The following is a 20887-nucleotide window of genomic DNA, read 5'->3' as shown; positions in this document are numbered from 1 at the left end:
ACTCTAAATGGCTTATGCTCCAAAACGAGCGGAAAACTATGTAATGCTGACCTCAAACTCCAATGAAATAGTATCTGAAGATAATGAAGAGATGTGTGAGAGTGTGTGTGGTATTATCTCAAAAGATGCCCTACTGGATTTAAAAATCCTGGTGTTAGCACACCTGTCAACGTGCCACACGTTTACACCCACTTTTTCTATGTGCAGAGACAACTTCACACTTGAGCAGCTGGTGTCAACACCTAAAACATGCAAAATCAGATCTCCCACATCTTACCGAGATGGCAGCCATTTAAACTTCAGTCACACATCAGTTTGTGGCTTTCATTTGAAAGATTTTTGCTGCTACTGCACCTTTAGAAAGTTAGCATTAAAGGGTCATGAAACCATGAAATACATTTTGTGAGATAACAGAGATGTACAGATTGCACATCACTGAAAACAATTAGGACTGCAACTAATGATTATTTTGATAAATCGATTAGTTGGTCGATTAGTTCTTCAATTAATCGGATTTTCTTTTTTATTTCCTCTCTGTTCCTACTCGGTTTCCTCCACTATTTTTAGACGCATTTTGTCCATAGAAATGCGTTAAGTTGTTGCAGCCCTAAAAACAATGATATCACTCATTATGTTGATTATTAAGGGGAAAGTGGTCATTGTTTTTTGTTTTTTTAAAGCCATTTCTTCTGGTTTAAAAAGCAAAATTGAACTAATGTTACAAAATGTAAGCTATATGTTTTGGAGTTGTGACTGGCTGGATAGTATTTAAAGTCCCTTTAAGACAAGTCATTTAACTCGGCGGCCATCTTTGATACGCCTCTCGGGCATGCAAGTCTAAGAATGGGGAAACATCATATTCTCCAAAGCTGTTTGCCAGGCTTTCGATTAAATTTAATATTTGAAATTACCAATGAAATCTGACAACTGCCTCAAAGTTTTGTTTCTAAACGCTCGAATCATGACAAAAAAAAAAAAAAAAAAAAACTATTTTTCAGGCTGGATCAAGCTAATGTGCAGTCCTAAATACGCCTCGTGTCTCATTTTGGAGGCTTTACCAATTACTTTACCAATTGGTGATTGGCTCTTATTTAGAAGGCGGGACTTATTCCGCCATATTACGCCTTGCACTTTCTCCCATTCAAAACAATACGAGTGACGCGTCTTGTGTTATTCTACAGTCTTTGATAGTATGCATCTAAGCCATCACTTTCTGAGCTTTTCTCCAAATTATTCATGAGAATGAACTCTTTCAGTCCAATCACTGCACTGTATTACTCATGAAATCGCATTACAATAGAGAATACAAATTATTCCAAACAAAGTGCTGCACAATAGAGGTTTATTGTAAATATTGTAGATATCCTACTGTACAATAGTAATATATTAAATAGGTCCCTACAACTATAAAGTTTTAATAATTGCTCTAATTCTATCTGTAACGATAATGACACAGAGGAATGATATCGGCAAATAACTGTTGGCACATATAATAAACAAAGTTATGGTGCATTGGTGTGGATGCCAATAGAGTTGTCATTATAATTATCTAAATAGTTATGATTCTTGTTTACTTCTTTCTTTCATACTAAATTTCTTTCATCTGACTTTTGATGAGTATTTAAGAGTATTAGTATTCAATCATGAGTATTTAAAAGCTTTTAATAAACAAATTGAACACAAATGCAAGCTGTGTGAATTCCTATTGTGCTCAATTCCTATTGTGCTCAATCCCTTAGAGTACAGACAGGAGACGGGACGGCCCACATGGGAAAATTAATGCCTGTGTGACTCAACGCATCTATTGTGTATTAACATTCGCACAACTAGTGTTGTGCACCTGAAGGATGTGGCCGTATATGTTTTAGTTATTGTCTGTGAATAAAACATCAGGCATTGGCGACACTTCCACGGAATACGTTTTAAACCATAACAAAAGACAAAGGTCATCGTATGAGCAGCACTCAACCGAACAGATGCTGTGTGATGGATTTCCTGCAAAACTCTCTTTTAAATGAGCTACACACTGAAGCATGCTACATCTCTCCAATTTATCCAATTATGGTTATAGATCCTTTGTAGGGTCTCAGAACTGAAATTCGTGTGCCATCTCCCATAAAACTCATTTTAAACATTACCAGTGATTCCACCAGGACAGCAATAGTCTTCTTCCCGTTTCTAAGAACATTTATTACACTATGGGCTGGATTTTCAGCACACTACCAATTAAATCCAACCTGTTTTCACTTGCAGTAGTTTTTCCAGAAGAATTTAAAAACAAATGTGGTAAAGACATTAATATCCACAATTTATCAGTATCGCCATAACTTGAAAATAATTCTCAGAAAGAAAGAAAGAAAAAAAAACAGCGGGATTTGCATTTTTTAGGGATGCACGATAATTAATTTCACATTATGTTGATTCCAATAAATTATATTAAAATATTTTAAAATAAATTTAAAATTAATCAAAAATAAAACTCTAAACTAAACCATTAATTTGTAAAAGGCTACAAGTGAATTAGGCATCACAACATCATAATGTAGAGTATAAAAAATTATTTTTAAAACAATATTAAATTAAGTGAGCCTCAGATGAAAAAGATGCAAAAAGAGAAGAAATGAGATGCACAATTAGATAAATTAATAATAATAATACTCTACCAAAAATATTAGCCATTTTATGTTAACTTTAAACCCAGACAAACTCAAGACCTCCACATGTGTGCAAATGGCCTGGTATCAGGTGTTGTTTTTGCTGTCCCAACACCTCAATGCATCACAAGGTTGCAGTACCTCAGATCTGAGGGAAAGCGTGGGCGTGTGAATGACAGCATAGGCTACGCTAATAAGAGGTGCATCAATATAGTATAGCAATGTGCCAGTGAGCTCAGGTGTCTACTTCTGATCTGGGTCCAGTGTGTCTGGCTGAGGTTCAATGAGTTTTAATGGTCATTATGGTCTGAGGCACACAGGTTCACAGTGGAGACAAGAATAATTCGGTTTTGTTGCTGCAGCTGCGACCCAGGTTACAACAGTACGCATCTGTCTCCGTCTGTCCACTCTGCTTGTCTTATTTTCTAGGTTGGTCTTCACCTAACCAGTTTTATGGTCTCTCAACTGCATTATGAAATCATAAGCAAGTAATTTACTTATTTAAAATGCTAAGATCCATCTAATCACGTTCAAACAGACTCAAGTTCTTGCTCTCTCGCTCTCACTTCATTTGTCCTTTGGGTTTTTGCATTCATTGCTCTAGCAGCTCACAGTTCTCCGCTCTTAGTGGCACGGTTGCTAGGCATTTGCTCCTTTCTGCTCAAATTCTGGGAATCTCCAGGCCTTCACAAGCAGAGCGTGATCTCTCTGACTGTTCACTTAATAAATTCATCTCCCTCTTCTTTTTCTTCTGCTCTCTGCTGTCTACAGGCTGGTCTAATAACAATGATGGACTAATAATCTGATCTGAAGGGAGCCTTTATACATACATTAAAAAAATATACGGCAAATTTGGGTAGTTAATAAAAAAACCTGCCCATGTGCTTTTTTTTTTTTTTTTTTTTTTTTTTTTTCCAATCAGCATCAAGAAATTAGGTTAAAATAAAAACGTGTCTGTGCATCACCTATCAATGACATCATACCCACGTTACCCTCGGATTCCAGTTTTATTTTGAAAAAAACATGGAAACACCAAAGACGCATTACATGTATTATTAGACAGGTGAGCAACTGTTTGTATGGATACATTCATTGACAGAAAACTAATCATGTTATATAGCTCAACACAGCAAGTCATATTGTTTAAATCTCATTTTCTTGATTTAGAGCAAGTACCATGTTTTACCATGCCTAATATCGATCTAGCTTACTGCAGTGTGCAACAAGTGTCTCATAGTAGCTGCTGATTGAGCACAGAGTAGCACTATAACAACTTTCAACACACAAATGAATCTAATATGATAAACAGCGCTGCGTTACCCCACATACACATGACTGGAAGAAGCAGAATAGTTTTAAGGAACAGTATAGTATGTCGCGCCACATTACTTCAACATGCTCTAAACAATTAAATGTCAATTAGCCACATTTTTCTTTTCCCATTTTAATGTCACATGCAGTTCCCTTTGTAATATAGGCCCTGTTTGTACCTGGTATTAACATGCGTTTTGGTCAATTGGATCACAAGTGGACAACGCTAAATACAGGTATAAATGGAGTCTAAAACATTTTGAGCTTGTCCACTTTTGACCACTTCCAGAGGTAGTTGAAAACACATTCAACTGGTTTGCTTTCATAGTGTAGACGCTCATGTGGTCAAATGCGTTTGAACAGCTCAAAAGACCACCAACTCTCCGCCTATAATTGACCCAACGCGTAAACATTATGGGAAGCGCGCTAGCCAGACGGGATTTAAACTTTGTTGGCTGGTGACCCCCAAGTTTGGTTTGAAGATGAAAAACATACCAAGCACAATGTTCTCTCACCATTCCTGATTTCTAACATGCACTCACCACGTTCGGCGCAGTCTTGCAACTGTCAGAGCAGAAACGAAAGCTGTTTTTCCGTCATCTCTGGGCAAGTTCATATGTAAATTTCGTGAGCTTATTGTGTCCATTTGATCGAAAGATCTGAAAAAACCTATTCATTTACCCACCCATAGACCCTCCCCTCAAAGAAATCAGGACAAAAGTGGTCCAAAGTGGACAAAAGAGACGGATTAAAATACCAGGTGTAAACACGTATGTGTCACCATTGTCTACTTGTGATCCGATCGACCAAAACGCATCTTAATACCAACAGGGCCATACTCTGAGCATCCATTAAACAAGACGCAAATGACTGTGTCCTGTTTCTGAACTACAAGCCTGAGGGCTAAAACACAAAACAAGCAATTTCCATTAGGTTTCTCTGTGCAGAGTGATGTTAAATGAACAAAAAGTCTTACTAAAAATGAGTTGTGAACTCTGCTTGCACTTGATGTTAGTTAACCGTTTCATCACAGGAGGCCTGTGATTATCAATTAGCAAACAAAAAGCAAGCAATTTATGAATTATGTACTATCATTTGACATAATATATTTGGCCACTCTGACAAACACACATACACACTCACAAACCGAATACTTTGGATTAATGAAGCGATGGTTTAATAAGTGCTGATCATCCTTGCAGTGCCTCTAGGGCCATTTGAAATGTTACACGCCTGCTAAAACAACTGCTGGATAATGAATCGGCAATGACAGAGCTGTTCTGAAAACAGTCAAACACTTCTGGTGTGGTTCGCCCTGATCAATGCACCAGAGACTAGACCGCAGACTGATGATGCCCCGCAGATGGGCGAGTGTAATTGTTTTTATGCCCCCGTTTATATCTAGTAAATGGATAAAACTGTCAGCTGTTTATTGGGCCGTCTGAAAAATTTATTTGTCTGCTTATTTTATAGCTTTAATTTTTTCCCCAAGGTTGGTTTATTGCCCTGTGGTCATATCGATAGAGTGTTGCTCAGTTCTGAACACGAGTGAGATGAAAGTTCAAATGTGTCGTACATTTGTTTTGTGGTTTCACAAGCTATTGCACACGTTTGTAATACTTGAAACTCCAACACACACCATCCTTTGGTGACGTAGTGAGAAGTTTGTGTATTTAGTAAATAAGCTTTTATTGGTCTGTGGGTGAGACACCTTCAGAACGGCTGCACCTGCTTGTCAACTGTAACACCCACTAGCTCTGTTCAAAAACCTAGTGAGCTACTTAGAATGCTGCCTATGTAGACAGTACCCTAAAATAGTGACTAAATTGGAATCATCTACATCTGCATCTCCAAAACAGCGCAACTGATTTCAATGGAGTTTGATGTTAGTAAGATCAGTAAGATCTTTTTAGCAAAATGACAGTAAAGATTTTTACATTGTTACAAAAAAAAATTCCAAGAGGATTTTATAGTGCAAACAGTCTATTTCCCAAACACAACCTCTGGATATGACGCTGAGCACGTGCACTCAACTTCTTTGGTTGACCATGGCAAGGCCTGTTCTGAGTGGAACCTGTGCTGTTAAACCGCTGTATGGTCTTGGCCACCGTGCTGCAGTTCAGTTTCAGGGTCTTGGCAATCTTCTTATAGCCTACGCCATCTTTATGTAGAGCAACAATTCTTTTTTTCAGATCCTCAGAGAGTTCTTTGCCATGAGGTGCCATGTTGAACTTCCAGTGACCAGTATGAGAGATTGAGAGCGATAACACCAAATTTAACACACCTGCTCCCCATTCACACCTGATACCTTGTAACACTGACGAGTCACATGACACCAGCGAGAGAAAATGGCTAATTGGGCCCAATTTGGACATTTTCACTTAGGGGCGTACTCACTTTTGTGGCCAGCGGTTTAGACATTAATGGCTGTGTGTTGAGTTATTTTAAGGGGACAGCAAATTTACACTGTTATACAAGCTGTACACTCACTACTTTACATTGTAGCAAAGTGTCATTTCTTCAGTGTTGTCACATGAAAAGATATAATAAAATATTTACAAAAATGTGAGGGGTGTACTCACTTCTGTGAGATACTGTATGTTATATTTATACATATTTTTTTTCATTTGCATTGTTCTTGCATTCCATGTAAAAAGTCTGGCGAGTAAAATAAAAAATGTACTAGCCAATGGTGATTCGAGCTTCAGTTTGTCCGTAGAGGGTTGCTGTAAGAGGTGGTCTGAGTTCGACTGCACTGGAACTGTGGCTCGATTCGCGTAAATGTGAAAGCAACTCGGACTTGGGTGCACACTTGTTTAGGAAGCAAAGTAACCTGCGCATGAGTTTTACCGATGATTACGTCATTTGTTCATCAAAACATGTAGGGGATGACAGTTTCCCGATTTACCTTGGATATGGGCGAGAGTGAGCGTGCTGACCTTTAGATGAACGTAAATGCACCAAGGGTTCAATGGAATCAAGTGAGTGTGAGGCAGTGGGAACAAATCGCACTTGGACTCGACCACAGCAAACATTCCCCCAAAAAAATCTCTCTAAACTTAAGTAATGTGAGCGATCCAGAATAAAAAATAACTAAGGAGTTCTGGAAACCACATTAGCACGCACCTAAATCACATCTAAACAGCTTCCACAACATCTCACACATGTGTATTAGTGGATGTGTGATGTAACGCATTGGGAAACACAGAATAGAAACAAAAGACTCTTTCCTCGTCCGGCTCCTAAGATGCCAAAAAGAGTCACGTGGCCATTGTCCCAGAGTCCCGTTTCTTACAGTTTCCACCAAGGGAGGGAAATCCATGCCAGTCCTGTCTGCCTGGGGCCATCCTGCTCACTATAGCCCTTATGGAGCTACAAACGGTCCATGTGTGTGTGTATGTGTGTGTATCACAGGGGGTGGAAAAGAGAAGGACAAAGAGGCCAGTGTCAATGTGGCTCTGGTTGTGTGGACAGCAATGCCACTGTTTACCATCATTTAGGTCACAACAATTACAGCTGAACCAGCCTCATAAACACACACACACACACACACACACACCCACACACCCTCACACACACACACCCCTGTTAGAGCCTCAATGCCCCAGGCCTCCATCAGCACTGCAAAACTCTTCATTCAAACAGAAGGGAGGCAGCAAACACAGACAGAATATAATAGTGCTTGCATGGGCCCACTGCACTATTAGGCTTATTATGATTGTCATCAAACAGAGGCGTTAACAGCCACTAGTCCACAGCTACATCAATCATTTTGGGTCCTTTTTTAAAAGTACAGCTCTGAAAGTTGCAAAGTGCTGTGTCAGATTTTAGAAGCTCAGCAGCAGCAGTAATGAACTCCTAATCAGGCTGTTTTCATGAGACTGAGATAATCGCCATTGAGTTGTTCTATAATTTAGGGTTGTTCGTTTTTTGTTCCTAGCCTGCGGTCGGTCTTGGCAATCTTGGGCTGCACCAACCAGTTTGGTCTGGTCTGATATGACAGGCTGTTCAGATGGTGTGATGTTTAAATATTCCAATTGATTTTTCTACAGGCTTTTATACTGACTGGCTTTCTCCAGTCCTGTTTTCTGTATTACCTTACATGACCACTCTGGAGGAAGCAATGTCAAAACCACAGGTATGGAGAAGTTTAGACTTCTCACCAATACTACCATGACCACAAATATCATAATACCCACACTGGTTAGTGGATGAATCTCATGAAGAAAAATGACCAGGTCATACTTGACTCAAAAGAATAAATTTAGTTTTAATAATTAACAAAATCATTAAATTCATTATATTATAACTACATTATTCATTCAAATTATATTTTCCATTTTTAGGACAATTAAAACTTCATTCTTAATACTGTAATGAAAATCATCCACATTTTAAAAAATGAAAAGCTGCTAAATGATGTATGATGTATAAACATTAATTTCTATAACTGTTTCATATTTCAGTACTGAGAATGAGATTTTCTTTTACAGTAATGAGAAATGTGCTGAGAAATGGAAATGTCATTTCTAAAATAATGCCTATTTTTTTGTTTCCCAGATTTGTTCTTGACAAGTTTCTTGAGATTCAACCTAGTGGGGAAGAGCTAAAATTTAATTTTTGCCAAATGCAGAGAAATATCAAAAAAATGACATATTCATAGTTAACCCTTTGTGGTGACAAAATACAACTTTGGTGTTTTATTCTGTAACAGTTAGGTTAGACGTGGGTGGGGAGGAAGCAGGTCCTAGATCAGGGAGTAAGGGAACAAAGGGTCTGAGCAGAAAGCATTTCCTCCAAATCCCATAAGGACACACAGAGAGAGAGAGAGAGAGAGAGAGAGAGAGAGAGAGAGAGAGAGAGAGAGAGAGAGAGAGAGAGAGAGAGAGAGAGAGAGAGAGAGAGAGAGAGAGAGAGAGAGAGAGAGAGAGAGAGAGAGAGAGAGAGAGAGAGAGAGAGAGATTGCCAAGAGTTCCTCCTGCCTCTAGCACTTCCACGTCTGTGGTCGAACAGAGCCAGAATGCAGGAGGTCCAAACACTGAAATCATTTCCCTAGGAAGAATGATGTAATAATTATTAATTATAACTTTACCAGCCTAATAATAATAATAATAATAATAATAATAATAATAATAATAAATTATTTTTACTATTATTATTAATTCAGAGATTCATCCAGAATGAATCAATGCCCAGAAGTTTGACAGATTCTGGTCTCATGTTCCTCATTCCATGAAAGTCTATGCAAGCCTTCAATGAAAGGTGAAAATTGTAGGTAATTACAAAAGTAATAGCATACCTCTCCTCAAACAAACCACATGATTTGAGGTATCATGTCCATAGCAAAAACAGTGCAGGACGAGTTATTTGCCAAAGCTGAGGGTTTGTTCAACACAAATTTGTTAAAAACACAGTACTAAAGCTGAAGTCAATAACAAAGCGAGAAATCAATAAGACCACAGGCAGTGTCTAGCATGAGCAGTGAGGTAGGGGTTCAAACCGAGGCCTCACGCAGACTTCAAGGAGACAACTAAGGAAAGAAAAGCTTGAACTGCCATGTGTGCGAGTTACACAACAACAATGATCAGTTTCATTTAGAAGCATGACAGTCAATCTCATGACCTGTGACCATGTGTCCACTTGCACACTTCAGAAACCCACATCACATGTGCCCTTGACAATCGAATCATAACAATAAGGGATAAACACTGAAAAGAAGAAATGAAAAGTCAGATTATTCTCCAGCTGGAACATCTGCATCTTCTTCCAGACCACGGGATGTTTAATTAAAGAACCGCAGGGTTGTCTAATGAGTCAAACAGGTCCAATGAGAGGCGTGTTGATGTAAATAAAGTGCTTGGTTAGAGGTTATGCACAGAGTAATATCTATTAAACACCTGCCTTTGGGCCCTAGTGTATAAGAGAGAGTGTGTACAGTGTGTACACTGGCATCATTAATCTAGGCAGACAGTAGAAGGACGGAGCTGTGTGTGTGTGTGTGTGTGTGTGTGTGTGTGTGTGTGTGTGTGTGTGTGTGTGTGTGTGTGTGTGTGTGTGTGTGTTTGTGTCTTAAAGCAAGCAAGCAGTAGCCCAGAGGCCTTGAAGTCTCCTGGCAGACAGCAGATCTCCCCTGAGTTCTCCAGTCTAACTCATCTAAAGAAACCCTCTCTTCACATACAAAAACACATCAGCTGCATCTAAAAGCATTATATCCCTCAGCGAGAAGCAAAACTTACTGACAACGAAACTCTATCACAAACAAACACATGTTTTATCCTCCCACTTTTGGTACCAATAGGCTCAGCCACATGCCCACAAATCGTTCAGACTGTTTCATGCCTCTTGCACAAAAAAAGTAAGTGCTTCCTCAAAACTGTTAATATGGTGGTAGAAGGCTACCAACATTCAGAAATTATAAATACAAAACACAAAATTAAAAACTACCATAGTTCCATTCAAAATCATATTGATTATATAAAAACATTCAGAAAAAAATAAAAATGTAGACACAGACAGACCGACAGATAGACAAATAGACAGATAGGCAGATCTTATAGACCGACAGATAGACAGATGGTCAGACAGACAGACAGACAGACAGACGCTCGATAGACAGACAGACGCTCGATAGACAGACAGACGGTCAGATAGACAGACAGACGGTCGATAGACAGACAGACAGACAGACAGACAGACAGATGGTCAGATAGACAAAAAGACACAGATGGTCAGACAGACAGACAGACGGACAGACAAACAGGCAGTCTGATAGACAGAGAGACGGTCAGATAGACAGACAGAAGGTCAGATAGACAGACAAACAGGTGGTCTGATAGACAGACAGACACACAGACATATTTCACAAATAATTACAAAGAAACAGCAAGCAACACATTGAATTAAAATGAAACAGTATTTTCTTGTAAAACAAACTCCAATTAACTTAAAATAATATTTTTTTTTTTTTACAGTGTACATTCTATTTAAGAATTATATTAAAAATTATATTAATCCACATTCATCCACAGTCAAAATACCAAAGTTACTAAAGTTAATATTACTACAATAAAGGGTATTTTAAGTCTCACATTGTGTTAGGGTTATAATCTATTTCAGATAAATCTGCCCATAAATGGCAGGTAAAAAGAAAACAAACTGTTGTTGGTCACTTTATACGATGTTTGATCAGTTGTTCCTGTCAAAAGGCTGGCTACCCGACACTACCGTCAGTGTCAGCCCTGCTCCGCTTGGCAACCATGAAAGCTGCAGTGCTGTTTGTGCTGATCGATACGTAAATGACAGTAAAAGGTTGGAGACTGCATCCAGTGCACTGGCAGAGGGGTCAGAAAGAGTTGCCGTTAAAGGGATAGTTCACCCAGTGCATCCGGTTGGTGAGGTCTGAAAACGCGTTCTAATGACAGAAGTGATGTCTCGCGCTTATACTTCAATGAGTGCGAGATATCACTTCCGTTGTCAGAGCGCTTTCAGACCTCACCAACCGGATGTGCAAGGCAGTTGGACATAGTGGTGTATTAGAGGTAAAAAAATGATATAAATACTGTTCGGTTTCTCGCACAAACCGATCGTTTCGTGTCTTAGGACATCAATGTGTCGTCACGAGCCGCAGGGTTTAATTTGGATTTGTCTGTGCATGTTTTTTTGACTCTTATAGATGGAGTTACCATTGACAAGCATTATACGACTGACAGACCGCAACGGTTGGAGTTAAAAATCATCATTTGTGTTCTACTGAAGAAACAAAGTCACCTACATCTTGGATGCCCTGGGGGTAAGCAGATAAACATCAAATTTTCATTTTTGGGTGAACTATCCCTTTAATAGGCAAAGTGTCAGATCAGGGTAGAATAAACGACTTCTTGGTCTGTCTGCTGAGTATGCAGATGTCAGTTTCAAAAGTAATTCTTATAATCACGTCATCAAAACTATCTCATCTTAGAGTTTTATAGTCCTGGGATGAATGAGCTAGAATTAACGTGTATGCATAGGGAGAGTCTGAGCGTTCGGCACAATCTTGCTGCAGATCTGACTGAGCAGAACCGGGCGATGGGCCAGTTTGAGAGTGTGCGTGCATTTATTCAAGAGAGAGAACAGTATGTGCATGGCTGATGTTTTAACCATCTAAAAATCAATTAGCCATGTGAACTCTTATCCGAGGTGATGGTTTCTTCCATCTGAGATCGGGCTGACGCACAGATTAAGAACAGTGCTTTGATTAACTCCACAAACAGGAAATCCTGTTTTAATTACACAGCTGCAACAAACAGCAGACAAACAAACAAGAGCATGTTACTGTCCAGACACAATATAGTTATATACAATGAAATATACACACATATACAATAGAATACACCAACTATAGACATAAACATACACACTCAGACGCTTGTATGAGTCAAGAAAGGGATGAATGTAAAAAGACACTTCAGGTACTTCCTGGCACTTAAGTGGCTATTGTTTTAGAGGGGGAAACCAGACATCCACTTCAGAACAGAAAGATGCTGAAACAAAGCTTAATATGAGAATCTGTACAGCTGGACTTCCTTCTGTAGACAAAGAGTGTTCCTCTGACACTGAATAGTGGAAGTATGCTGGCTACTAGTGGTGTTGAGTGTAATCGATACATTACAGCAAAACTATATTACATAATATTAATATGCAGATGGCATGCACAGTTTTTTATATATATTATATATACACACACACACACACACACACACTAGTAAGAAATTAATTTAATAACTAGTAAAAAATAAAAACTAATACTTTTATTCAGCAAGGGCACATTAAATTGATCAAATGTGATGGTAAAAACGTTCACATTGTTTAAAATAATCTGTTTCAAATAAATGCTGTTCTTTTGATACAAAATTATGTATCACAGTTTCCACAAACAATGTCTTAAACACTGATAATACTACTAACAAATGTTTCTTGAGCATCAAATCAGCTTATTTCTGAAGGATCATGCGACACTGAAGTACTTTTCTGGACCTTGAAAGTGGTAGTTAAATTGCGATGGATGAGTCAGATACCTCTCAGATTTCAACAAAAATATCTTAATTTGTGTTACGAAGATGAACGAAGGTCTTAAGGGTGTGGAACGACATGAGGGTGAGTAATTAATGACAGAATTTTCCTTTTGGATGAACTAACCCTTTAAGACCAAATGCACGGAACTCATATACTGACACTCATCCAACCTGCTTACATTGACTTATGAACGACTTTATGTAAACTTTGTGTGTATTTGATAGATTAAGTGCAATAAGATGCGAAAGAGAACTTCATTCAGTACTCAAGCGCTGTGTGACAGGTTTTTAGTGTGCATGTGCTTCGGGTGTATGCACTCAGAAAAGCTTAGTCAGAACTGCATGCGAATAAAAAGTTTAACTGGCCAGGCTTTAAACTTTCGTGATAGCGTAGAACTGCAATGTCATGTGATAGCAACCCTACCGCTGAATTGCTAAACGAGATGTGAATGTACGTCCCCTCATACATGTTGGGACGGGGGCATCAGAACTGCAAGTGATAGAATGTGCACTGTAGCACGATACTACAATATCTCTTCAAAGGCAGACCGTTGAGACATTTTAATTTTTCACAATCTAAAATCATGATATCGCACAACCCTAATTATGTTAAAAATATATTCAAATTGAAAGGAGTCATTTTAAATTGCAATAATATTTCACAATATTACTGTTTTTACTGTATTTTTGATCAAATAAATGCAGCCTTGGTGAGAAGAGGCTTCTTTCAAAAACAATCTTACCAACCCCAATCTTTTGAACGGTAATATATTCGATATTTTATGATAATTATGAATTTGGACTTGGAACAGACACTGTACTTGCCTCAATCTCGAACTGGGCCACCAGAGGCTCCAATAAAAGCACAACGAATGCATTATGCATACTTCCATTAGCTAGCTGGCTTCCTGAACACACACATATAAATTATGGATAATTTAGACAAAGCATAAGTATGAAATAAGAAATGTGAGCAAAAGACAGAACAAGAGAAGGAAAGAGAATGAGAAAAAGAGAGACTGATTTTCATCCTGCTAATCTTGCTGGTACTGAGGGACATCTCCGTGATTTCCCATTTGAACTGCACTTGTATAAGTTTAGGCAAAAAAAGAGAGATACAAAAAACAGGTTAGACAATAATGGCAATATATGTATATAAAATAGGGCTGGGTAAAAAAAATATTGATTTCTTCGATATTGATTCTTAAATACCAAGAATCGATTAGTCTAGTCTGTTTTCAGTTGATGAATGAACAGAACATGTAGCGTGCCTCCCATCCAATAAATCGCAATAATCTTTGTGTTTTATTACTTTTAATATGAAGCAAAGTCTCAGATTTCAAATGACGTCCATCTTATTATGAGATTCAAAAAATAAATACCGCTTTGGCACTGTTTAATGTGACGTGACAGATCGCTTTAGCGCCTCAGTTAAAGAGAAGCGGCAGCACGGAGCGCATGGAAACATCCTCTCCTCCGCTTTAATACCAGTTACAGCGCAAAATAAACATGACTAAACATCTGAAGGTATGTTAAAATATACAGTACAACTTACCGAAATCCACATCATGTCTCTTGTAATAGCTCAATCAGTGTTTCAACCTCGGAAAGACATCAATAAAACAGCTTGTAAACAATGTCACGTAACGTCACATTTACCTCAGAAAAACATATTCAGTGACCATAAACTCATTAGTCAGCTAGAAAAGTGAACTCTAGAAAGCAGCATTCTGATAAATATAGCTATGCACCGTTACATATTCATTATAATGTTCTTCAATATTTAATGCATGTTTGAATGCATATGCATGTTTAATGCATGTTTAAATGTTTATATTTCCAAAAAACAAATTGGAGTAGAAATATGATTATGTAATTCTAAACTTTATTTATAATAAAAACATAATTGAGTGTAATTTAAGTGTTTGTATATAAATAAGTTAATTTAACCTTCAATATTATAGTAGTACCATGGGTAGTTTACAGCATTAGTTGAGAGATTTTTTTCCTCTAGAAAATTTGCCATGTACTGTAACTGATATACTACATCCAAAATAATCGATATCGAATCGAATCAAAATCGTAATCCAATCGCAAGCATGTGAATAGTAATCGAATTGAATCGTGGAAATTGTGTCAATACCCAGCCCTAATATAAAATGATAAAACTTTGACTATTTGACCATTATGACCTGTGCCTAATTTCTACAAGGTATACTTAAAAGGTAACAGGTTCCTACAAAGAAGATCTGATCACTGAAAGTACACAAATATCCATTTGACAATCCATTCCAGACAAAATGAGATATTTCTTTCAATGACATACTTGTTTTAATTCTAGCTTTTATTAGACAGCCACGTTTGTGAAGTATCCAGCACTTTGAACTCTCTGACAGTCCCGTGTTTGATTCCTCCTCTAGGCACGGAGAAGAGCTTAATAACGCCACACCACTACCCCATGCCAGGCAATGCATTACTAAAATATCATTAACGCTTGGCAGGGGGGCACAGATATGCCCTTCAACAACGAACAGCAGACAGTCCATTCATTATATATCTTAAAACTGGTTCAGCTCAAAGTTAGGCCAAAAAATAGTGGATTTTTTTTTAAACAAAGGTACCACAGACGGCGGCAGACACTTAAGCCAAGAGACAAAGAGATACAAGGACAATTCCACATTAAAAGTGTAGCACGCCAGACTCGCTATTGTGCTGTTTTGGCAGAGACGAGGAAGAAAGCAACCAAGGCAGTGTGTTGACAGATGCCTGTTCATACACACACTTGCGCAATGGCCGGCACACACAAGCGACGTGCTTGATAATTAATTCTGTCAGAAAGGCCTTCTATCAAAGGAAGAAGTCTGTCTGACGCTCCAGGTTGCCTTGAAGCCCAAAGAGAAGAAAGAAGAGAAAGACTCCAGACAGCCACACACAAACCAAAATGCCCTTAATGATCCGGATTGGAGCCAATTTTATTCAAAGGTGACATTCAACTGAACCTGTCCCAAAGTCAACCTGGTAACTTTCACCATATAAAACTACGTCTGACAAATGACCCGTGATCATCTTATAGCCTCGGTGGAGAAGAAATTAGCCACTGTAGCTTCTTACCTCTGGTCCAATTCTATAAGCAAACACCGACATAAAGTGATCGTTTTTGGCATGGGGTGAATATATGGAAGATGGTTGACTTATAGTGACCTATATTTCCTAGTAGGGCTGTGCGATTAATCGAAACCGAGTTTTGAAAATACAATAATATAAATAATATATAGATATAAAACTATTATACACAATAATAGAGATAAAACTATTATTGTGGCTCATTCTGTACCTTCCATTCAGAGCAACCCTCCACAATGCGAGTAAATCAATTGCATATGCAACTAAATCTTCACTCTGGGTGACTAAATAAGGTCTATCATTAGCCATTGGCTAATAAATTCTTAGTTTTTACTCACCAGCGTATGTGTTAGAGGCTAAATATAAGTTGAACATAGATATATTTTCACTCGCTATACAGTGACGCTTGACAGTTTCGCTCTCCGTCAAGCAACCTGTACTATTTCAATTCAGCTCAATGGAGCAGCGTACCTGTATTTGTCGTATCGCAAACTCTAGTGTGAAGGTGCACAACTCGCCGTTGCTTTGCTGAGAGCACTGTTTCACACACGCAAAGAGAGAGAGAGAGAGAGAGAGAAAGAGTCTTACCACGCAGAATCAGCGCACTACAATGTAAGCGATATTCTTTGTTGTATTTTACTGTCAAAATAACAGAGTTCATTTGGAATTATTCAGCTTTTAAGAAGAAGAAGAGATGCCGGTTTGTCCGGTAGTGGGCGGAACTAATGCGCAAACGGCAATCTCATTGGCTCATCTATTACCGTCCCTGTTTTTTTATTTCAACAAATCAGTTTGAGCGAACGCTGACAACGTGATTAATATTCATAAACCCAGCAGCTCATCAATCCTTAGTGTTGTATATTGTTATTAGTAGTAAAAGTAGTAGTAGTGTTATATATAAATAATAGCATATCAGTCTGGTGAGTAACCTAAAAAATTTACTAGCCAATGGCGATTATATTGCCAAGGTGTGCATAGAGGGTGGCAGCGGTGCACTTTCACTCCTCAAAAGCCCTAACTTAATATGCAAATCAATCAGTAAAATCATGTAACTTGACTTTTGTAAAATGGGACATGTTTGATATTAAAGAGGTATTAAAAGCACGAAAAAGAAATTCAGAGTTATCTGATGTGTTTTATGCACACGCTCTTAGATGGAGTGGAACACATACAAAAAAACAAAAAAAAAAAAAAAGTGTACTTTGAGCTCCGGGTGAAAATGTAAATGATAAAAATGTAACAAATAAATGCATGCACAAATAAATATCCAATATCAACGGATGTACCAACTTTAGATTTGTAGAAAAGTACCAACGCTGCTCTTTTACATCTGAAACAGGGATCAAGCAGGGGTGAAAATATCTGCTTTTCATCTCTTCAAATGAAATCGGAGTTCAAAAGAAATCTGTGGCTCAAGGCTGACGATCTCCAGACCCTAAGTGCAGGCTGAGGCTTGTCAAAGGTTAGATACAGATGGATGGTGGCCAGTCGCTCACAAGGCCTGGGCACTGTAGGGAAACACATTCAATTCCCTGAAGACAAACTGTTATACAACTATAATATACAGAAGGCCAAATCCTGACAAAATGTTCATAAGCACTTTTCATTTTCTGAGTTTCAGGTAAGAATTTGAGTTAATACTGTTTCTTTTTCTAAATAGCAAGTTTTCTACACATGCAAATTCAACGTCTCTTAAAAAGGGTGCTAATAACACCTTTTTTTTTATTCACAGTCACTTATTATTAACACCTTTCTTCAAGTTAGCAGCTACAGAAGCAGGTGATATTTTAAACCATGCAGCATTGATGGTAACATGGCACTGATGTATGGAAGCAGGAAGCTGGATTAAAGGCTGATGAAAAATGCTGAAAGCAAGGTTAAGGCGTGTTTCTGAGGAAACTGGTATATTGCTCTCATTTAAAGGTGATATTAGGTCTAAAGTGGAAAGGAGGTAAAAGATTTTGTTTTGTCTGACTCTAATCTACTATTATCAAGAGCTATCCAAGCAACTATCCAAGTAATATCCGACTTACACTCCTGGCTGGAAAATATTAATGTGTTGAATCAATGTGGGCCATCTTTCCAAAACAAAACATAAGATCAATGATCAGTTTTCACAAATGTAGGTAATTAATATCAGCAATCTGATAAATGAACTTGTGACTGATGTTAACGCAATACATATTCTGTGAATCATGTGTGTTGCAAAATATTGCAGCACACCATATTTCATTAATAAAAGACTGACTTTCTCATGAAGTAACATGAATCATATGAAACTTGTTTTCCTCTGCAATGTTGTGAAGTCCAGGTGAAGTCCAGCATTGTTCCACGGTCAATCTGAATATGAATAAATTATTTGGTATTTGCCAAACTAATGCAGATAATTAAAATATGATTAAAACTACTAAAACATACAAAAAATACTTTAAACATGAAATAATTACTATAATGAAATATTTATAATTGGTAAAATATCATAACACTACATCGGTTTTCTCCTTACATCTAATATGTAGTTAATCATTAATGTAAGATTCATTAATGTAATTTGTCCTGTAGCCAAAGTTAATGACGTGTTTAAAAGTACAAAAACCTCTGGAATTAAGGGCCTTCCAGCAAGTACACTTTCCACACACTTATCTTCTAGTGTGACAAAATGACAAATGTTTATTATAAATATAAAAATTATAATTAAAGGGGTCCTTGATTATGATTTCACTTTTTTAACTTTAGTTAGTGTGTAATGTTGCTGTTTGAGCATAAACAACATCTGCAAAGTTACAACGCTCAAAGTTCAATGCAATGGGAGATATTTTCTTTTACAGAAATTGCTTTTTAAGGACTACAACAAACAGCTGGTTGGAACTACAACGAGCTTCTTCCTGGGTTAGTGACATTACAAACCCCAAAATTTACATTAACCCTGCCCCCAGGAACACATAACAAAGGGGGTAAGGCCATGTTGGACTGCTTTAGAGAAGAGGAAGAGTTGTTGTAGTAGAGTGTTGTTACCATGCCGTCATTTTACGCCGGAATGCTTCACAAACGAGGGTCAATTCAACGCTGGATTTGCACAAAAGAGTAACATGACGGCACATGCTAGTTGATGAGTTGAATCAACTCCACAGCAACTACATAAATTTATCCACTAACTATTCAAAAACGTCCAGTTTCATTCTAAAAGTTGAAACTTCTTCCTGAGTCTCTCCATCAGTGTCCAACTCCGGTTTGAACAATGTAAGGCTGAACACTGTCACTAACAATCCTCATTTTGGCTGCGTGAGATTCTCCAGCTTTGTTGTTGTTGAGCAACCAAAGCACGAGCTGTTAAAGCTCCATCCTCTTTTGGAAAGCGGGCTGGGAGCAGCCGCTCATTTATATTTAAAGGGACACACACAAACTGCGTGTTTTTGCTCACACCCAAATAGGGGCAAATTTGACAAGCTATAATAAATTATCTGTGGGGTATTCTGAGCTGAAACTTCAGGAACACATTCTGGGACACCTGAGAGTTATATTACATCTTGTAAAAGGAGCATTATAGGTGCCCTTTAATTGCAATAAATTGTGACCGTCGTGTCCCATGTGCAGCTCAATTTGTATGCTACCCATGTTCAAAATCAGTCATTAGACTCACTACCTTAAAAGGCAGCTGCCTACTACGGATGTGACGGTGAGAAAATTTTCCCACCAGTTAAATCGACAGGTGGGGCCTCCACCTTTTTTTTTTTTATTAAATTTTTTTTAAAATCGCTTGAATGCCGATGTGGCCGTGTTTTTTTTTTCTTTTCTTTTTTTTTCTTTTTTTAAATTAGTGCCAATTGCTTGAATGGTGGGTTATTATTCTTACTGAAAAACACAACAACAAAACAGTACAACGACAAACTCGAATAAGAACGAATAAGAATACACCATGCTAGGCCTAATATAAAATAACAAATAGGCTAACTTACACAATGTTTATATAAAAAAAAACTGAAAATCAAACCATGGAAACTGTGGAACCCAATAAATAATGAACGTTTAAGTTCTTTAGTCAAGAGCAGTGCATAATTCACTCTCTTACCTTTGTTCTTTAAATTAACATTAATGACACTTTAAGATCTGCCGCTGCTGCACACGACGCGGATATGACACGCGTCCTATCTTCTCACAAATCTTTACATTCTTTAAGACTTAATTTACCTAATTTAAGACTGCTCTTAAGACAACTTGCTCTTATGAGCTTGATTATACAACGCAGAAAAACGGACACTGCGTTAATTGTGTTAACTATTTTTAACGCAAAACTGAAAATCATTTTCCTCAGTGCTGCAGTGGGCAAGTGATGAAACCGGTTTTGCAACTGAACACCGGTAACACCGACTACCGTAGCAAGCCTACTGCCTACATAGGCCATCTGCCAACCCACTTTCTAGTTATCAGCAGCAGCCATTGAAACATCCATATCAGTCCAAGTCACTCGCTATAATTTCAGACACCCCATTTCGAATGCAATACAACCATGAGCAATTTAAAAACTCCAGCACCTTGATCTGCCTCATATGATTAATTATTTATGCCTCAGGTTTAAACAGCCAGCTCAGTATAGACAGATGAGCTACGCATTAGGTCCAGTCCTCAGTGATGCTTTTGAAAACATTCTGCCTAGAAATCCACGCTAATGGCTCCTGCCTCACACTGCAGACTGAAAAGCAATGATTTGGGAACAGATCTGCCCTCTTTCAGGGGTCTATACTCGATGGA

At 38.0% G+C, this 20887-nt stretch overlaps 1 protein-coding gene across 1 annotated transcript in view; it reads right to left on the bottom strand.

Annotated features, from left to right (window-relative positions):
• Nucleotides 1-20887, bottom strand: part of gnai2a (guanine nucleotide binding protein (G protein), alpha inhibiting activity polypeptide 2a) — a 67544-nt gene that overhangs the window by 16680 nt on the left and 29977 nt on the right. The gene's annotated exons all lie outside the window — the stretch shown is intronic.

The sequence above is a fragment of the Ctenopharyngodon idella genome, chromosome 11 (genome assembly GCF_019924925.1).
Source record: "Ctenopharyngodon idella isolate HZGC_01 chromosome 11, HZGC01, whole genome shotgun sequence".
Classification (NCBI taxonomy): Eukaryota; Metazoa; Chordata; class Actinopteri; order Cypriniformes; family Xenocyprididae; genus Ctenopharyngodon; species Ctenopharyngodon idella.
Note: the sequence above shows the minus strand (reverse complement) of the source record. Positions and strands in the feature narration are given on the sequence as shown.